At 53.6% G+C, this 21,423-nt stretch overlaps 1 long non-coding RNA gene across 1 annotated transcript; it reads right to left on the bottom strand.

The window, feature by feature from the left end:
- Nucleotides 1–7,969: 7,969 nt before the first annotated feature.
- LOC307198685 lies at nt 7,970–21,048 on the bottom strand. The gene is made up of 5 exons (XR_013831669.1): nt 20,796–21,048; nt 20,316–20,469; nt 19,625–19,863; nt 17,553–17,791; nt 7,970–8,239 (listed from the first exon to the last, which is right to left on the bottom strand). It is a non-coding gene; the product is annotated as an uncharacterized lncRNA (long non-coding RNA).
- Nucleotides 21,049–21,423: the final 375 nt, after the last annotated feature.

Here is a 21,423-nt window from a genome sequence, read left to right as displayed (position 1 = left end):
TGCCAGGTGCTGGGGGAGGGGGAGGGGAAGGTTAACACTCAACAGGGACAGAGTTAGTGTTGCAAGATGGAAAGAGTTCTGGAGGTGGATGGTGGTGACGGCTGCACGACATTATGAATGTATAAACATATAATACCACAGAACTGTACACTTAAAAATGGTTATGGGACTTCCCTGGTGGCGAAGTGGTTAAGAATCCGCCTGCCAATGCAGGGGACATGGGTTCGAGCCCTGGTCCGGGAAGACCCCACATGCTGCGGAGGAACTAAGCCCGTGCGCCACAACTACTGAGCCTGCGCTCTAGAGCCCATGAGCCACAACTACTGAGCTCATGTGCCACAACTACCGAGCCCACGTGCCACAACTACTGAAGCTCGCGCGCCTAGAGCCCGTGCTCTGCAAAAAGAGAAGCCACCACAATGAGAAGCCTGCGCTTCTACGAAGAGTAGCCCCCGCTTGCTGCAACTAGAGAAAGCCCACGCACAGCAACGAAGACCCAATGCAGCCAAAAATAAATAAATAAATTTATTTTAAAAAATGGTTAAGACGGTAAATTTTATGTTACATGTATTTTACCACAATAAAAAAGTCTGTCTTCTCAGTGAGGCTGACCTTCCTTGCCCTACATACCTAGACTCACCCCCTCACGGTATTCCCTGTATCCCTATGTCCATCTCCAGGAATTCTTACCCTTTAACACACCATCTCTTTACCTATTTACCTTGTAAACTCGATGTGTTTTCCACCAGAATGTGGGACAAGGATTATCATTTGTTTGGTTCATGGCTGTATCCCCAGCCCCTTGAACACCCTGGTATGTAGAAATGTTCAAATATTTGTTTAAAATAGCTCTGTTCCCAGAGAAGACCATAAGTCGAAAAGATACACGCACCCCAATGTTCACAGCAGCACTATTCACAATAGCCAAGACATGGAAGCAACTTAAATGTCCATCGACAGATGAATGGATAAAGATGTAGTATATATACACAACAGAATACTACTCGGCCATTAAAAAGAATGAAATAATGCCTCTTGCATTAGCATTCATACTAAGTGAAGTAAGTCAGACAGAGAAAGACATATATCATATATCACTTATTTGTGGAATCTAAAAAGGAAAAAAATGATACAAGTGAACTCATTTTCGAAAACAGAAATAGACCCTCAGACACAGAAAACAAATTTATGGTTACCAGACAGGAAAGGGGGAGGGATAAATTAGGAGTTTGGGATTGACAGACACACACTGCTATATATAAAACAGATAAACAAGGACCTACTGTATAGCGTAGGGAACTATATACAATATCTTGTAATAACCTATAAAGGAAAGAATCTGAAAAATGAAAATATATACATATGTAAGTATTGATATAACAGAATTACTTTGCTGTATGCCTGAACCTAACACAACATTGTAAATCAACTGTACTTCAACAAAAAATAAATAAAACTAAAAGTTAAAAAATAGTTCTGCTGAGGTGTGTCACATACCATGCAATCCACTCATTTGACGTGTACCATTCAATGAGCTCTAGTATCCTCACAAGATGCTACAAGCATCACCGTTAATTCCAGAACATCTGTATTATGTCAGAAAGAAACCCCCTGCCCATGAGCAGTCACTCCCACATCCCCCCAAGTCCTCCATCCGTAGGCAACCACAAATCTACTTCCTATCTCTACAGATACGTATAAATGGAACCACACAGCACCATCATACAGTCTTTTGGCTTCTTTTATATGAAGCACAGTATTTTCAAAGTTCTTTCACATAGCCCGTACCAGTGCTTGCTTTCTCACGTTGCCATTTGGTTCTGCACACCAGCTTTCATCCAACGTGGCTGGAATTTCACCTCCTTGGGTAATCTTCCCAGACTCAAAGCACCAAAGTCCAAGGCGTCCAGAGCAGAACCACATCTCTGTTTCAGAAACAGACACTGGCCTGCCGCTGATGGCCAACTCTCTCAATAAATCTTAAGGGCTAAACTCCTTATTCTCCGAAGACGCTCATTCCTAGTTTTCTTTTACTAGGGGTGCTTTTCCATTTGACTTGCTCCTAGAGACGTTGGGGAACCCCTGGAAGTCAAACCCATCTCACTCCTGCCACCACGTGGTCAGAGACAAGCATGACACCGATTCGAACAGGACCAGACCCCAGGCGGCTGAGAAGCCAGGCTCTGCCACTCCTGTGCCAAGTGCCAGGATTTGGCCTGCTCTCCAGAGTGTAGCCGGCCAGCTGCTACTGAGGATATTTCAAAGCCCAGAGCTGGGCCTTCTGTGGCTTGGTCAGAGGTTGTCTCTGCCACTTAGAGACCAGGCTAGTCATCAGAATCAATCATCAGAATGGCTTAGCAATGTAGCTGCCAGGGCCCCATCTAGGCCTGTAGAATCAGAAACTCTGGGGTTGCGACTGTATTTTTAAAATCTCCGCAGGTTAAGAACCAGTGCGCTGATCACGAACCCCTGGCGCACGCCCGTGGTGTCCGCTCCTGCCGGCCCAGCACGTGAAAACCCACGAGGATGGAGTGAACGAGGGAGTGGCTGAACGTAGTAAAGGCCTTTATAAAGCTGTTTTTAAATTGGGGTGAAATTCACATAACAAAACTCACCATTTTAAGGGGAGCGATTCGGTGGCGTTTAGCACGTGTGCACCCACCACTTTTACCCAGTAGTTCCAAAACATTTCCATCACCCCAAAGGGAGATTCCACCCCCGCCCCATGAGCAGTCGCTCCCCATGGCCCCCTCCCTGCAGCCCCTGGCAACCAGTCACCCACGTTCTGTCTCCGGGGATTTGCCTGCTCTGGACGTCTCACAGAAATGGAATCACACACTGTGTCCTTCCGCGTCTGGCTTCTCTCGCTGAGCATCACGTCTTCCAGGTTCACCCACAGCAGTGTGTGTCAGTGCTTCGTTCCTTTCAGAGGCTGAGTGATGTCCACTGTGGGGCTGGACCGAGTCTGTCCGCTCATCTGTTGATGGACAGGTGACACGGTTTACACGCAGACTGCTTCTGCAAAGCTGGCTGATGGAGGACCCGCCGCCCGCTCTGGACTCCACGCCACGGACTTGTCAGGGCGTCCAGGAAGCTCAGAGCCTGGCCGCTTTCCCCGATGCTGTGCCTTTGAGCTCTGTCTCATCCTGCTCTGTACAGGATCACGGGTCACTCGCCTGCTCCTACGGACAGATGGGCGTCTGGGTGGGCTCCACAGCAACTCCTCTGACGAGCTGCTCTGACTGCTGCCTTTGCCGTCACGTCCTCTCACGCCCGCGGGGGACACGCGGGGTGGGGCGGCGGCTGAGCCGTGGGACTGGGTCCCGCGTCCACAAGCGCCCTCCTTCCACATGGCTCACGGGACGCGCTGCAGGTCGACGCAGGTGGGACCTCCCGTCAGTAGTTGCTGGAGTAGCAGCTGAGGATGCAGGGAGCCCTCGGAGCGCCACCGTCGCCTCTGGTTCCCTCCGTGTCACCTCTCAGCGTGGTGCCCTTTACCAAGGTGAAGCCTGGAACCCCTCCACAGCCCTGTCGCGGGGGTCTGCTGCACGTGGTGGCTGGTGGCCTTGACTCTCCTCACCGCCCTCGGCCCCAGCACAGCAAGCTGGCCGGGCAGGGGGCACCTGAGCCAGGCTGCAAGCCGGGCGGAGCCACAGGGGCTCCAGCAGAGGGGCAGAGGCAACTCGGTTCCCAGTGCTGGGGACTGCTGGGGGGCTGACCCAGCCGGTGAGGCACGGACGAGACCTCGGGACGGAGCCCCCGAGATCCTCGGGGAGACACAGTGTCCCCTGGGCCTGGGGTCCGCACCTGCTCCTGCCCGGGGGTCCCTACCCCCTCCTCTAGCGCTGCCTCGACCGCATCCTCGTTTTGGATGAAAACCCTGTCTTCAGGCGCCTCTGACCTGCAGACCAAGAGGGCGGCAGGCGCTCACGGCGCGTCTGCTTCGCCTCCTCAAAGACCCTGCGCTTTCCTCTCACACTTTACTTTTCAGTCTGTAATTTCTTTCTTTAGAATCACCTTCGCCAAATTAAGTCACCCAAATTCCCAAGTAAGCTGAAAAGCCATTTTTCTTGCAAATCTTATATGAAGATAATTTAATATAAGGCATAAACTTACAAGCTAAAGATCATATATTATAGCAGTAGCACAATAAAAAACAAGCCAATATAAGAGACAAATGAGCAGTATTTTAGCCAAGGGAAAAAGAAAACGAAGTAGAAACAAGATGTAAGTTATATTCTGTGGATAAATAACTTTCAAGAGAAATAATAAAGATGACTTCTATAACTTTAATGTATTTGGGGAGACATTATTTAATTGCAGTAAAATAAGAGGTGGTAAGTCTGGCTGAAGTTTTGCACCATATACAGGATTACGTTAGTTTCTTGAGGACTCAATGGCAATGTGTCATTTCACAGGATTTCTAAGATTCTGGAGATACGCAAAATTTCTCTTCGTTTGAGTGTCACCAATTTCAGCAGGGCAAATCTCCGTTCCTCTGAGAGGTGGCCAGTGATGCTTAAAACTTTAAAACTCCCTTTAAAATCCCATCAAACAGGGCTTCCCCGGTGGCGCAGTGGTTGAGAGTCCGCCTGCTGATGCAGAGGACGCCGGTTCGTGCCCCGGTCCGGGAAGATCCCACATGCCGCAGAGCGGCTGGGCCCGTGAGTCATGGCCGCTGAGCCTGCGCGTCCGGAGCCTGTGCTCTGCAACGGGAGAGGCCACAACAGTGAGAGGCCCGCGTACCGCAAAAAAAAAAAAAAAAAAAAAAATTAAGCTGAATAAAAGAAAAGCCAATCCCCAAAGGTTACACACCATATGATTCCACTTATAGAACATTCTTGAAATGGAAATTTACGGAGATGAGGAACAGATGAGTGGTCAGGGGTTAGGGACTTGGGGGGGAGGGTTGGAGGGAGGTAGGCGTGGCTGTAAGAAGGGGAATCCCTGTGGGGGGTGCTCTGTGTCGTGACTGTGGTGGTGATACAGGGGCCTGTACGCGGGGCGAAATCCACGGGTCTAAACGCATACACGCCGGGCACACGGCGCGCACAAGCGAGCTGACGCACAACCAGGGAAACTGTATCAATGTTCATACAGTGTATCCACATCAAAAGTATATCCACATCAAAAAGCCCCTTAGAGTCCAGCCCTCTTGGGCACCTACGTGGGTCGGCTGTCCCGGGTAAGATGGGGGCGAGAGGGATCCCTGGGTGCCACTCCTGGCGCACACGAGGGTGGGGGGTGTCCCTGCGACACTGCCGTCCCTCAAGTGGCAGGAGACCACACATGCCACTCTCCGGGGGTGGTGGGCGGGGAGTGCAATGTTCTGTTTTGATTCCCACATTTCCCAGTTCAGATTACAGTATGACTGTTGCTCCACGACCAAACTAAGAAGAAGGTGTGCAACGCCGTGGTGCCGCTGCCGTGGCCGCACTGGCCGCCCCCGCCGCTCCCCCATCGGGCCTTTTGCTCCTGGAGGCACCGCCAGGTATCAGTCCTGCTCAGAGGTGTCCCTCTCTAAGAAGCACAACCTTACAAAGGAAGGAAAATGGCCCGAGGAACCTGCTTGCTTCCCAAGCACACGAGCAGACTCGCCAGGGGAATAAAAGTTTGACTCTCATCGCCCCCGCTCGGCTTGGTGTTACGCAGTGAAATTAGGGGTCTGCAGGGAGACGAATGTCTTGCATCTGAGCTCTACCTGCTTTGAAAAAGGTATTTCTTCACCGTCTCTTGGCACCTGTGTCTCACCTGACACCTGTGAGTCCACCCAGGATTTTGTGCTTCTTCGAACTGTCAGGAGAGGCCGTGGGCCTTGCCGTCGGGTCGACCAGGACCCCGAAGAACGGGGACAGAGCACGTCCATGGCTGAGGTGGGAAGTCGGGGGAGGGGGGAGGGGGGAGAACTGCCGTTTCTCGTTACAAGCTCTTCTGTGACCGTTTATATTTTTACCTCGTGAATATGCTACTTCGAATAAAAATATGGGAAAAGATGCCTTCAATTCAGTCTAGGAAGTCACAGGGGATAAATCTCCTTACTTTACAGAAAGGTAGCAAGGCTCGTCTTTCTCCTCTGTGCAGAAGAAGCGGGTTAGAGTGTTTGCCAGAGATGCTTCTGGTCTTGGGGGGCCTGGGCTGCCCTTCTGACTCCCTCACCTGTCCACGGGATGGGGGGGACCCACTGGCCGGCCATTCTCTGCGATCCAGGATGAACGCCGGACATGCTGCTCCCAAATCAGAGAGGACAGATCCCGGGGGGCAGGAAGGCTAAGTTAGTGGGTAGAATGCGTGTAATTTAAGGTTTTCCCCCGAGTGCTGCCTGAGTTCCGGGATGCTGCCCACCCCCCTTGCTGCCCGTGAGGGTGCAGACACTCAGACGACAACCCCGCCCCGTCTCTGCCGTGTTCCACATCTCCCCTCCAGCACACCAGGTTTAGCACATAGGCTTACGAACTTTATTTCTGTCCAGCTAAAATGTGGTTTCTTGAAATACTGTAATTTTTAGGTGCAAGGAACTATATGCATATGAGATAGGAGTCTTTTCTGCCTGTAAAATTGTTCCGGGTACCTATGATGGAATAAAATATATTCGTAGTTCTAGGTGTTCAACAAAATCATCAGGACTCCCAAGGGCTCTGCTATCTGACAAATTTAATATTCACCAGAGATGGTGACTACACCCGCCCCCACCCCCCCCCCCCACCTTGTGTAGCTTTCCTGGAATGATTTAGGGAGTGAGCCTTTTGGGAAGGACTAATTCTGCCCATAACCTTCAGAAGTGCATTTCACGGGGGGGTCAACCTTAGCCCCAGACAAAGGTGGGAAGGTTGCCTCTGGTGGTCCCTCCCCGTGGTCGTCAGTAACTGAGCACCCAGCTACTTCCTTGACATCCTGGACTAAGCCTGTCCCAGCTAGAAACCTCCATTTTCCTCCTGAAAGCTGCCACTTCCCATTCTTACCCACACCAGTAAATGGCAGTCCCACGTGCCCACCTGCACTGGCCAACACCCTGGAGACATCGACTCCTCGATTCTTCTCACCAGCCCTCCAATTCCATCCATCAACGTGTCCTACTGACAACATCCCACACTTCTTGGCCACTCGCCATCTCTGTCACCACGGTAACACCCTAGTCCAGGCCACCATCCTCTCTCCTGAGCCTTCTCACTGGGCCTCATGCTTGTACTTAGTAAAGTCCATCTTCACACAGCAGCCCCCAAACCAGAAACACGAGCGTGTCACTTGCCTGTTTGAAACTCCTAGCAGCTTTATATCAGTCAAGGTCTAACCAAACAGATCCAAACTCAAGCGTGTATAGCCAAGGGATTTAAGGTAGGGAGTTGCTTACACGGAGGTGAGGCAATCAACAGGCCACGCAGGTAACACCACCGGAATCCACTGCCACCTCTAGGCCAGAGGGATGAGGGGGGAGGGGGGAGTATGGGCCACTGAGGACGATGGAAATTCCCTGCTGTGGCCCCTGCAGCCACGGAACCTGGAGCAGTGCCCAGCAGGTCGGCACTCAGTAAATGCTTGTCTGTCGGAAGGATGGATGGACGGATGGGCGGGTGGATGGATGCATGAGGGAGTGAATCAGCTTCCCCACTTGCCACCCCCTTCCAGACATCTGCATCCATTCGCAAGGGGCCGGCGGGGGCACAACAGCTGCACTGGGCTTTCCTTGGGCAGCGGCCCTCCCCGCCTGGATCTCTGCCCGGGAAAGCGTAGCTTTCACATCAGAGTCTGGCCGCTGGTGTCAGACTGGCCTGGATTCAAATCCTGCTTCTGCTTCTCGTAGGTAGGAGAGGGATCGTAACACTGACGGCTCCTCATAGGGCTGGTGAGGGGTCCCCAAGGGGGCCAGTCTCTGGGCTGTGCTGCAGGCCTGGGGCTCCCCGAGCTGCTGCAGGCGTGGAAGAGTGTGAGCTGGACAGAGAGAGTCGGCTCGTGCCCTGGGGGCCACCGTCTGCGGCTCCGCAGCGCTGGGCCGCGCGCTTCAGAGCTGGGGCCATGGGGTGGCGCTCTTCGCCAGCCGTTGGCCTCGGCAGCGCGGCTCTACCTGCACGCGGGCCGCCTCTACCAAGGGCGGCTTTGCCGACTGCAGGCAGCACAGATTTTCACATCTACAAACCGCACTGTGCTGGGTTGCCCACGCACTTCGGGAACTGCTTCCAGGAACCGGATTGGCTGTAGAAGAGATCATCTGGAAATCCTTGGTCATGTCGTCGGTTTCCCTGATCTGGGTTTGGAAAATGCATAGAACGTGGTGAGACCAGGACTTCCTGGACCGAGTTCTCGGGCGCAGCTCCCTGCGCGGCCAGGCTCCCCCGCGCTTCTCGCCAGCCCTGTGGACGCGGGATCAGGGCACCCTGACCCCCGGGCTTAGGAATCCAGCCTGGGTACGCGGTCTGTACATTAAATACCTTTCGGGAAGAAATCTGTCTGGTTGGAGAATTGTTGACACACGTGTAATAACAATTCCTTCCTTTTATTAAACATCCACTAACTCCCTCTCCCAAGTTCCAAACCCTCACCCTATCCAGCCTCCTCGAGCCGTCAGTGCGATTTGCCGGCGAAGGTGCTGAGCGCTGGGCCCCAGGAGTCCAGTCCAGGGAGCGACGGAGCCAGAATCCCACCCAGGGGTCAGGGCTCCGCCAACCCGAAGTTCCTGTCGCCCGGAGGGAAACTGCCCTCCCTGCTCGCCACTCTGCACCCCTCCCATGCACGGCTGTCGCGTCACCACACTGCGGTTGTCATTCCCTGACCCACCTTGTCCTGAGGCTACCCCTCCTGGGCTGGAGAACCGAGGAAGGGGACAGTGTGCGTGTGAGTGTGTGTGTGTGCCGGCGGGGGTCGGGGGAGTGCAAAAGCCCAGGGTGTGGGGGACGCACGGAAGCTTACAAAGTGCCTTCACACCCTTGGGTTGTCCCTCTCCCCTCTGTCCACCTCTCCCATCTGCTCCCTGGGGTGCTGTGCCTCCAGGACACCGCCCCCTTCGTGCACACGTCAGATTTAAGGTCACCTCCACCGAGGCTGCACTCGCCACCTTCTCCTTTCCAACTCGGAGCACCCTACTTGAATTCCCTTCACACTTCGTACTGTCGGATATTCTCCTTTCCTAAAATGTAAGCTCCACGTGATCGGAAACGTGGTCCTAATCCTCGAGCCAGTAGGAACCTGTTAAATGAACTATTAAATTAGCTATTCTCAAATCCTTGGTGAAAACACAGGGAAGCCCTCACATCCTGCAAAGAAGAGCAGAGACACTGAGAGCTTTAAAATAGCTAAAATTCCAGCGCACACTGAGATTCCTTTCACGATGCGGCGAGACTACACGGCGAACAGTTTGATTTTTCCTACAGTCAGATCTGCGGCCCATTTGGATGGAGCCAGAAATCCCAAACTTTCTTATAAAGATCTCAGCAACAAAGAAGCTGCCCGGGGCCTGAATCGGGCCCCGGCCGACAGCCGTGGTCACTGGCAGCCCAGTGGCCGGAGGCTTCGCCGCTTCTCCTGCAGCCCTGGCAGCTCCCTTGTTCCTCACTCTGGGAGGGGCTTCCCGAGCGTGAGAAACACGCGTTTGGTAAAGCGACCTCCCAGCCCAACTCCAGCTCGACTGGGGTGGTAACATGAGTACAGAAACCCTTGTAACGTGGAGGATTACGGTTCCCCGTAAATATTTATGGGGGAGCAGCGGTTTCCCAGGCGTCACACACAGGACATCTGCCACCGAAGCCGAAACACAGACCGGATGCTTCAGCGCGTAGCCTCAGATAGTGTTGACTGTTTACGAAGGAAAGTCCCATTTTTAAAGTGAGTGAAGCGCGGGTCAAGGGGCTTATCTTCTTCTAAATTCCTCACCTACCAAAACCGCCAGGCCCGAAGTTCTCAGAAGCAGCTCCCCTGCCCCAAATCCTGGTCCTCTGCTGTCTCCCACCAGGAGACGACCCCCACGTCCCCTCCTGTCCCGGGCCCGCCCACCCCTGGCTCCTCCTTGGCCGGCAGCCCGGGCGGGCGTGTGTCCGGCTGCCAGTTTTCCCACTTGCCACGGAATCCCCTGCAAGCAGCCCAGTCTCACCTCCTGTTGTTTGGGGTTGTTGTCTCCACAGCGCACCCGTGCATATGGCACGTGGAAGCAATTAAAGCAGAGCTGCAGAGTGGCTAGTCCCCGAGGGCTGCGATCTGCCAGGCCCCCTGCCCAGGGAGGCGCCCACTCTCCAGAGTCAGCCTGTGTTGTTGCTTTTTAAGGTCGGTTTTTAACGTCAGCCGACAAAAAGCAGAAGCGCTTCTGTGCAAAGACGAGGCAGATTTGCAGCTGCTACTGGCAGAGCCCACATCCGCCATCTCTCGTCTGGGAACTGCCGCGGACCGTGGACTGCCCCGTCGGGTGGGTGTGTCTTTACTGCCGCCAGAGCCACACACGGCAGGCCGTCCGCGATGGCTTCTCCAGCCCTGTTTGTCACTGGAGGCGGCCACGCAACGTGGCACGGGGACTCCACATGTGCTCTCTTGGCAACTGACCTGCCACTGCTGCCACCTCCATTGCCACCATCAAGCCACGTGTACAGGCCTGGCCGGTAAGCGGGCTCTGGGGCCAGAATCTAACAACTTCTGCCCTCCTTCTCCCCCAGACGGTGGCAGCACGCAAAATACAGTTAGAACGGAGGGTCCCTACTTTTCTTACCCTTAGCCCTAATGAGAAAAGAACTGAACTTCATTAACTCGAATCTGTGGAACAGGAGGAACGGGGTTTACACCATGCACTTGTCGAAGTAAAACGGTCTTCGTGCTTACTGAAAGTCGACTCGAGAAGCCCCTGAACGTAGTTAATTAATATGTGAAAATTTAAATCAGACACACTTGTGCAGAAGGGGTGCCACAACAGAAAGGAGTAGAGTCTATTTAACCGAAAGGGGCAGCAATGAATCCTCTCCAAGGTTTGAAGGCATATTCTTCAGGCTTATGGGGGTGGGAGGACCGTGAAATGTGAGTAAGTTATAGCAGCAAAGAACAGATGCACAGAGAACACTGCCAAACTCAGATTTTAGCGATGCGTATCGCCTCTTTCTGACGGCACAGGATGGAGGGAAGAGAGCAGTGGATGAAATTCCGATAGCGATTTAGGCTGACTGAACGTTAGCCTAATTCACTTTAACGTTCAGACTTGTCAAGTAATTTGCTCTGAACTCCCAAACAATACATATAAAAGTGAAGTAAATGGCACGAGGCCGGCCAGAGGCTGAGGGGAGGGTGGTATTTACACCCAGAGCGGGCCTCTGCTGTTTCTACTGCAGACACCAGCCTTCGCGGCCGGGGAGAGCTGGACCAATGGTCCTGGGACAACACGTGTGTGTTTCACCCCCAACCTGGCAGCCACTGGGCTGTGTGCGTGTGTAAGAGAGAGAGAGAGAGAGAGAGAGAGAGAGAGAGAGAGGGAGAGAGAGAGAGAGAGAGACACCCTTGGCTGGACGAGTCAGAAGACCACGAAGTTCCCTCCTATCTCTGATTCACCAGAAAGATGAAAGCTGCTGGCAGGCAGGGAGCAGGTGTCTTGCTGGGCTGTGTGACGAGCTCAGTGTTCATTTCTGCAAGCTCAAAAGGAACGAGCGCTGTTATGAATTCCTAGGTATACTGTCAGCCTCAGCTGGGCTGGGTGGGAGCCCCTGGGTTCCGTCCCTTGTGGTCTGTGCTCACTTGAAAAGATGATCTGTGGCATCGATGAGAGAACAGCACAGGCAGAAGCACTCAGCTGTGCACTTTGATTTAAGGAAACAAGCTGGTCTCTAGGACACTAGACAGTCGCTTTGTTTTAAATATGCCCACAGATTTCAGTATCACTTGAATATCTGGAGAATTATGGGTATTCATAGCATTAGTGGACCTAGGGTTCAAGGGTTGCACAGAAAAAAAAAATCCCACACACCTGAATGAGAATATTTTCCATGTCTTTCTCCAATGAAAATCAAGCTCTATCATGTACCACTTGTAGCAGCGTTTCCCAAATTTCAGGCCTTCCCATCCCACCTTCACTGCTGTGGCCACATCCTCAGATCACCTGTCCTGCTATCAACTATAACTTGCTTATGTTTCTCTAAACCAAATTAATTTTAGCTTAAATAAATTTATTTAAAATGAGACTGGATATCACTACTATAAAATTATTCTTGGGTATTTTAGGAGTACTCCATTTTTAACATGCATGCTTGCATTAACGAAGTCTAAAATTAATCAGAATCTTTACTCTTCTCTAGACCGAGCCAGGATCTGAGATTGCTTCCCCTGCAATGAGGTGTCGTGTTACACGTTACTGTCACCCAGAATTTGTTTTCATCTTGTTTTTAAACCCGCAATAAGCTCTTCTTATTATTACATGTTGTGAAGTCCATGTGGTTTATTGAGGTTTATTCACGTTTAACTTTTTAAAGAAATTTCGCGGATGCCTCTTGCACGTCATTCTTCCTCCTGGATTTTCCTTATTTCCTTAGTAGTTCTTTCAGTCAGGGTCTGGTTGAATGTGTCTGTATGTCGTTATTTCACCTTAAGATGGTTTAGCAAGGACTGAACAGTCCTGTGTTGAAGTCCATGTTCTACCAGCGTTCTGAAGACATCATTCCATTGTATCTTTGACTCGACTTTGCAGTTGAGAAGTCTGCCGTCACCGTCACTTGTCTGCAGAGAGCCCACGTTTCTTGCTGACCCCGTTGCAGGATTGTCTCTCTGCCTGTGGTAGCCTGTGATTTCTCACGCAGAGCACTTAGGCATGGATTTCCTTTCATGTCTCCTGCTTGGGACTTAGTCTTCTGAATCCAAGATGCTATTTCTTTAATCACTTCTGTGAAATCCCCAGGCATTACCTCTGCAAGTGGCCTCTGCGCCACTTCCCTGCCCTTTCCTGGGATACCTGTCAGGTGGTGTTGGGTCCCCTTGGTGGCCTCCATCCTGTCACCTTTTCCATATTATCCTATTATCAGCCTCCTAGTCCCCTGCCCTCCACCTACCCTCCCTGTCTCCACCTGGGCTCCATGCACAGAAATCACTGGGACCTCAGTTTTATTCCTAGTTCCCTTTATTCCTTTATGGCTTCCAGAACAACACCTCGCTCATCACAGAGTTGCAGTAAGCATTTGGCTATTTGACTTAGTTTTAAGAAACATCAGGGGGACTTCCCTGGTGGCGCAGTGGTTGAGAATCTGCCTGCCAATGCAGGGGACAAGGGTTCGAGCCCTGGTCCGGGAAGATCCCACATGCCGCGGAGCAACTAAGTCCGTGCGCCACAACTACTGAGCCTGCGCTCTAGAGCCCACGAGCCACAACTACTGAAGCCCATGCGCCACAACTACTGAAGCCCGCGTGCCTAGAGCCCATGCTCCGCAACAAGAGAAGCCACCGCAATGAGAAGCCCGCACACCACAACGAAGAGTAGCCCCCGCTCGCCACAACTAGAGAAAGCACACACGCAGCAATGAAGACCCAACGCAGCCAAATAAATAAATAAAATTTTAAAAAGAAATCCACAACCAAGTAGATGTTTAAAAAAAAACAAAAGAAAGAAACATCAGGAACAAACACCCAGAATTCAACTTTTTTTTTTTTTTTTTTTTTTTTGCGGTACGCGGGCCTCTCACCGCTGTGTCCTCTCCCGTTGCGGAGCACAGGCTCCGGACGCGCAGGCTCAGCGGCCACGGCTCACGGGCCCAGCCGCTCCGCGGCACGTGGGATCTTCCCAGACCGGGGCACGAACCCGTGTCCCCTGCATCGGCAGGCGGGCTCCCAACCACTGCGCCACCAGGGAAGCCCCAGAATTCAACTTTTTAAAAACGTTTCCCCCAAGAACCTCGTAAAACAAACAGGGTCACGTTTATAGACTCTCTCATAGGCGTCCTGTATTTTCCTTTAGCAGTCAGCCTGATCTGGTTCAGGCCTGGCCTCATCTATTTTTGGCCCCATGCATATGAGCCAGCACTTATTCTGATAAGTGTACTGACGCTTCCACACTTTGATAGACAAGTCTTCACCCCAGCTCCCTGGTGGCCACCAGTGTCCACCGCCCTCCTGCAGGAAGGCAGACCTCGCCACCCTCGGGCTCCAGTCTGTTCCTGGCAATCAGTTCTCCAGGATGACTCTCTCCAGAGAGAAGAAACTTCAAGTGCAGCGTGTGAACGCCCTTCCTAAACCCCAAGCTCCCCTCTAAGGAGAAGGGCAGGTGGAGGGGACATGGGGCGGCCATGGCTTCCAGCTGCCTCACCAGCCTGTAGGGCCCTCCTGCACATCCTGGTCTGCGGCCTGGAGGGAAGCTTCTGTCCCGGAGCCTGGGAACACACCCAAAGCTGGAAGGCGGCTCCCTACACAGCACTCCCAAGGAAGTCTCCACCTACCACTGGGTTTGCATTTCCATGAATCTGGACACCTCTCATATCCAGATGGTCTAATTAGGCAACATACTGGCTTTCAAAGCACTGGGAGCATCAGCTCCAATGCTCCTGGCCCTTCGTCCTGAAGATCCCAGCCCGAGCAGAGGACAGCCAGCGGAGAGCGGGTCAAGGGCTGAGGAGCAAGCCTCAGTTTGCAGACGGAAGCCAGTTAGTGCCCTGGGCTTCGTTCTCCAAATGCAGCAACCCCAGAGTGCTCCCGGGGTAATGCTGAGGGTGGGGAGGCCAGAGGATGGGGAGAGAGAGTCCTTGTGGCTGGCTGGCTGCCAGAGAGAAGCCCGAACACCTGGGCACCAGATGTGCCTTGTGCGTGAGGCCTGCCGTTGACCGGTGGGCTGCACATTCCACCCAGGGCTGCCCTGCTTGGCTAGGGCACGGAAGACAGGCGTCCGCAGCCAGCGCCTTCCTGCCGTCCCCCTTCTCTCCCACCTCCAGGCCACGGCTCCCGTGCTGCCTGTTGGCTGTGGCCGGACATCAGCCTGGGATGTCCGACACCAGACCTAGGCGCTCGTTCACCTGGTTCACACCTTGCTGTGTCTGTGAACATTCGCTGGAGGGGTTCGCCGCTGCTGGGTACACTGGTGGTCCACGCCGCAGCCACAGAGAGGTAAGCGAAGAAGCCACCGGCCGGCCACACTGCCCTAACCAACAGCCACTTCTGGCAAGTCAGGGCTGCCGTGGCAGTGGCCACTCCGTCGGAGCTCCCCAGGCCAGGATGACATGGAAAGTGAAAGCCACCGTGCATCTGCTCTGCTTCACGGAGCACCTGCCTCTCCCTGACGGGGGAACTCGCAGGGAGGGTCCTCCTTCCTTCCTTTGGGGGTCTGTGCCTGACCGTCTCCCTCTCAGGGTAACAGGTCTGGAGGACAGGCATGTCTGACTCTTCCACCCTTGCTAGCTCTGGGCATGTCACCTAATCTCTATCCGTGAAAATAAGGGACGGCCAAACCCATCTTTCCAGGGTACGGAGCGGAGTGGAAGCAGGGCCCAGCGCAGAGCCGGATGCAGCGAGGGGCTCAGCACAGGCTGGCGCGCCCCCCTCGCCTGTCCCCTTGGTCGGGTACTGCTGGTTGGAGTGTTGGAAGATTTTAACATATTTCATTTTTAAATGAAGCAAGGGACTTCCCTGGTGGCGCAGTGGTTGAGAATCTGCCTGCTGACGCAGGGGACACGAGTTCGAGCCCTGGTCCGGGACGATCCCACATGCCGTGGAGCAACTAAGCCTGTGCACCACAACTACTGAAGCCCGCGCCTAGAGCCCATGCTCCGAAACAAGAGAAGCCACCGCAATGAGAAGGCCGCGCACTGCAGTGAAGAGTGGCCCCCGCTCGCCACAACTAGAGGGAGCCCGCGTGCAGCAGCGGAGACCCAACGCAGCCAAAAATAAATAAAAATAAATTTATTAAAAAAATAAAAAATAAAATGAAGCAAGTTTAGGGGGAAGAAATGGATGTGGCTGACAGTGGTATCCATTCTCTTCCAGAAAACACCGGAGGGGCCTGACGCCCATCCTGAGACCCACGCACGGGTATCTCAGGAAATGCGGAGCCACACGAAGAGCCGCAGGGGACTCTCCCGTCTCCGTCCCCCGCAGCCCTTCAGGGGAGCAGTCCCCGCCAGGGCAGGTGACTCTCGTCACCATCACCACCCCGTGTGTCACTCTACAGCTGCCTAACTGGGACGGGGAGGAGGGAAGTTCACTAGCAAGAGCAGGAGAGTAGAGAACGCAGAGTGATCGCGTGATTCGGCGGCTCCACTAGCAGGTCTGCAGCCGGAAGAGCTGAAAACAAGGCCTCAAACACACACACGTTCACACGCGTTCACAGCAGCGCCAAGCACGACGGTCAAAAGGTGCAAACAAGTGTCCACGACAGGTGATGGCTAAACAGGCATGCTGTGCACACCGGACGATGACCTGCCCGTAAAAAGGAGCGAAGCCCTGGCACAGGCTGCAACCTGGATGAACGCGGAAAACACGACGCTCAGTGAAAGAAGCCAGAAACCCAGGCCCCGCGGTGTATGGTTCCATTTACATGAACCTTCCAGAGTAGGCAGCTCCACAGAGACAAAGATTCGTGGAGGCCAGGGGCTGGGAGAGGCGGAATCAGCAAGTGACCGCTAATGGGTCCGGGCTTTCCTTGGGGATGAGGAGAGACCTTTGAGTAGAGGCGGTGGTTGCACAGTATTGGGACTGTACTAATGATGTCCACTTCATAGGGTGAATTTCATATTACGTAAATTTCACTAAAAAACAACTTCATAGAAGTGTGCACCCACTCCAAAAACAAAACAAAACACCCCCCCCCCCCAAACTAAAAGAGTAAATCTGTACGCGTCTCTCTGTGAGAATCAACACGGACAGAACGAAGCAGAGCTCGGCCTGAACTGCCCCCAGGTGACGACATCCGCTCTGCAGACTCCCCGGCGACCGTAACCTTCTTCCTCATCTAAACCAGTGAGACCTCTCGCGCCGAGCTGCTCTTTCTCTGACTTGGCCTGTTTCACGTTTGAAGTGACTTGGGATCAGCTCTAATATTTTTTGCTTTAGAAAAGTAGTAAAAATTAATTAATCTACAACTGTACCGATAGCAAAAGTTAATAGAATTTTTAATAAAAATACCACCTCAATAAGCTTCCCTATTGTTCTAATAAATGCAATAGTAGTTTAGAATTATAGATAAAAAAATTAATAAAACAGCAGTGGCTCGGGACCACAAAGCTCAAACAACGGGACGCAGCCTGCGCTCAGCTCCTGAAGACGGAGCAGAGAGGGGTGCCCTCAGAGCGCACCTCTCGTTTCACACTGTGCATTGGAAATGTTCTCGAACACTTAACGAATGCTCCTTGTTTGCTGGCTTATTTCTAATTATGCAGACATTTTAATCCAATGCCAAAGAGGCTTGGAGACAATTTTAAGAACCAAGTGTCCAAAATACAGTGATATATGCACAGAGAAACTAGGTAGGGGGAGGTTTTTGGGAAAACCCAGACACTCGGCTGTGAGCACAGGGAAAGCAGAGGCCCGAGTCTCTGGGTGGTTTCCTAGTAGTAAATGTTGTTTGTCAGATTGGTTTTTCTTTCCAATACTGTGACAGGAGCTTAAGGATGGAGGACACCACTGACCTCAGGGGAAACAGAAACAGGCTTCATTTTCCAGGACCGGAAGACCGCCGTGTCTCTCCCGGGGGCCTCTCCCAGGGCCTCACGTCAGCCTGGTCCTCAAGGTGGGTAGGGAGACTGCAGGCGTGATGGGGGTTCACCCGAAAGGCAGCTTCTTGGGGAAATCCTTTTAAAGAAGTGTGTGTCATGGCCCAGGGGTTCCAGTAACATCCACCAGTTCAGAACATCTCCGCCGGCCAGGCCTCCGGGGGAAAATCAAATGGCAATGTTTGGGGTCAGGTAGAAATTTTTTTTTTTTTTTTTTTTTTGCAGTACGCGAGCCTCTCACTGTTGCGGCCCCTCCCGTTGCGGAGCACAGGCTCCAGACGCGCAGGCTCAGCGGCCATGGCTCACGGGCCCAGCCACTCCGCGGCATGTGGGATCTTCCCGGACCGGGGCACGAACCCGTGTCCCCTGCATCGGCAGGCGGACTCTCAACCACTGCGCCACCAGGGAAGCCCTGGTAGAAAATTTTAAAAGGTGATGGAAGCATGGAAACGAAAGTCATAGGGAAGAGGAAAGCCTTTTTTTTAGGTGCTTTTTTTTTCTTTTTTTTTGACAGTGCTGCAGAGCACGCAGGATCTTAGTTCCCCGACCAGGAATCCAACCCGTGCCCCCTGCAGTGGAAGCTCAGAGTTCCAACCACTGGACCGCCAGGGAAGTCCTTTTAGTTGGTTGTAACTGAGTCAGCTTTCTTCGCTACATGCCAGAGCCGGAATATGAACGAATCTGAACGTTGCCACAGAGCGGTGCTCGCCGTGCTGGGTACACAGGGGAGCGACGTTGCCACAGAGCGGTGCTCGCTGTGCTGGGCACACACGGGAGGGCTAGACAAAGTGTGACCTGCAAGGCCCCCAAGGGGCTAGAGGCAGTAAACTGAGGCCTCCAGAGGGAGTGGTCCCCGGCCCTCCCCGGCTGCCTGCCGTCCCTCCCAGCACCCGTGGCCACGGGAGGGCGAGCAGGGCTGTCCTCCGCCATCCCCAGGCGCTGGCACCTGCTTAAATGGGAGTTGTGGGTCCTTCCTGGGCCACCTTTACTGTCCCCTCAGAGTGGGGGAGAAGAAAAAGAAAGGCTGCTTTAGAAATAAGCACCTTAGGGCCTCCCTGGGGGCGCAGTGGTTGAGAGTCCGCCTGCCGATGCAGGGGACACGGGATCGTGCCCCAGTCCGGGAGGATCCCACGTGCCGCGGAGTGGCTGGGCCCGGGAACCATGGCCGCTGAGCCTGCGCGTCCGGAGCCTGTGCTCCGCAACGGAAGAGGCCACAACAGTGAGAGGCCCGTGTACCGCAAAACAAACAAACAAAAAACCCAGAAATAAGCACGTTAGGAGGAAAGGCACGGAGGAAGGCACAGAAATGCCTCAGCAGACTTTCCCTCAGGACGCGGACCCTCCAGGGAGGCTGCACCTGCATGAGCTCTGAGACCCCGCTCCTGGGGGACAGCCCTCCTGGGGGAAAACTTGGGAAATCTTTTAAAAATTATGGAAAATTTTAACCGTGAACAAAAGTGGAGAGACTTAATAGCATGGATTCCCCAAGTACCCATCACCAGCGTGTTCCTCTCTCCCCTGTACTCTTTTTTTCTTCATTGTCGTAAAACGTACACAGCATAAAATTTACCATTTTAATCATTTGAAAGTGTGCAGTTCAGGGGCATCAAGCACATTCACACTGCTGTGCCGCCATCACCACCATCGTCTCCAGAACGCTTTCATCTTCCCGAACTGAGGCTCCGCCCCCGTTACACACTGAGTCCCCCTTCCCCGGCCTCTGGCCCCCACCCCACTTCCTGTCTCTGTGAACCTGACTCCCCCAGGGACCTCGTAGAAGTGGGATCACACAGTGTCTGTCCTTCTGCATCTGGCTTATTTCACTGAGCGTCATGTCCTCAAGAATCATCAACCCCTCCACTGTTTTCAGACTCAAGAAATCTTGAATCCCCAGAGAAACCCAATACTCAACCCAAGCTGCAACCGCCTTCACTGTCCTTTAGAACAATAACAACACTTTTCCCAACCCCCTCCCGATTTAGACTCACTTGGACCTCACAGCCAGCTCGCCCTGCGGCGGAGCTGGGGCACGTGGGGCTCAGAGAGGAGGGGAGGCTGTTCCAGCGTCGCTCAGACGGTAGACGGGACGCCGAGGGCTCCTGTGCAGCCTCCGTCCCTGGGACCCTTGTTGCCTCACACAGGAAGATGGTTTGACTTCTGCAGAATCTGTCGTTCGGTCATCTGGTCCAGGACTTTCCAAAACGGAGGACAGCAAGCTCCTGGTGGCCTGCGAGATGACCATGGGGGCACACAAACAAGCACTTTTTAGTTGAATAACCATCACTTATCTCAAAACACGGATGACAGAAAGCAACAGGCACACTGAACTTAGGATTTCATAGATTTGGTTGAGGATGGGACTGAGTCAAAGGGCGATTCTGGGGAATCCCCTGGCTGTCCCGTGGTTAGGATTCAGCACTCTCACTGCCGTGGGCTGAGGTTCAATCCCTGGTCAGGGAACTGAGATCCCACAGGCCTCGCCGTGCGGCCAAAAAAAAAAAAAAAAAAAAAAAAAGGGAAGCTGCTCTTCAAACAAATCTAATATGTGAAACAGATCAAAATAAAAAAAGGAAAAAACACACACACACAAAAAAGGCTATTCTGTTTCAAGTAGATTTAAAGAGAAATAGAAAGTATATCATGGTATGTGGATAGGAGGATACGGCAAGACCTGAACACCTGAAATTTGGGAGACACTGAGTCCAGAGGGCTTTCTTCTCTGGGGGCGTAAAGACAAGCCACCTCGACATCCAGGGACAGCACCCCCAGGAGCCCCCGTGCTGTCCTGTTGGGCGTCAACTGCTTCTCAGAGCAGCAGCGCCGAAGTCACCCTCTGGGAAGAAATGAGGGGAAACACGTCATCGCGCCTAAGACAAAAACGGTACCACGGTGCAAGGCACAGCGGACTAGACCTCCTCTCCCGGCTGAAACGACCCATCCAGCGGCTCCTGGGTCTGCAGATGCACTGAGCTTCTCTAAGACACCCGGTTACAGAGTGAGCCCTGCTTCCTGACGGCCCCCAGCCCGAAGCCAGGCAGCCCCCGCGCCTGCCCCAGGCCCTCCGAGGCCTGCAGCCCACCTGGCTCCCCAGCTTTCTGCCCCCCGAGTCGCAGGCGTGCCCTCTCCCCCGGCCACGAGCACTGAGCCACCCCTGCGCACCTGGGTCCTGGTGGCCTCGGCCGGCGAGCTGTGCCAGGTCACAGCCTGGAGCCAGGCCTGGGGCCGAGGGCTCAGGTCGCGCCCCACACGCCGGGCCTTGGTCACGGGCGTCCCGGCGCCTCGGTCGGCGGCCCCGCCCCTTCCGGTTGGCACCCGCCGGACTTCCGGTCTCCTCTCTGTGTCTGGTCAGTTCTGGGTGTTGAATCTGGGCGTTGAATCTCCTCTGTTTTGAGGTCTGTCGTTCGTCACCCATCACACAAAGCCTCCCTGGCCACAAGGTCATTCTCAGTGACTTTGGGGGGAAACTGGGCAAATGACCGTGAAACACCCCTGCAGCTCGGGGGCGGCTGGAGCCCTCCCCGCAGCCACCGTCCTGCCCGCGCTTTGATTCCATCGCGTTGATGAAAGCAAAGGAGGGCACTTCAGTGATGAAGGCCACCTTGACAGTGGACACAGTTCAGCCGCCGTGTGGAACACACTGGGCCCCTGACCCCTGGACCCTTGGGCCCATCGGACTGGCCAGAGAAGGGGGGTGGCTGGTTCCCGCAGCCCCACAGCTCGCACTCGTCCTCCTCCTTGTAGGTCCAGGAATCAGATAGGTCCTATATCCTCGAATCAGACCAGTCAG

This window comes from Stenella coeruleoalba, assembly GCF_951394435.1.
Source record: "Stenella coeruleoalba genome assembly, chromosome: 15".
NCBI lineage: Eukaryota > Metazoa > Chordata > Mammalia > Artiodactyla > Delphinidae > Stenella > Stenella coeruleoalba.
Note: the sequence above shows the minus strand (reverse complement) of the source record. Positions and strands in the feature narration are given on the sequence as shown.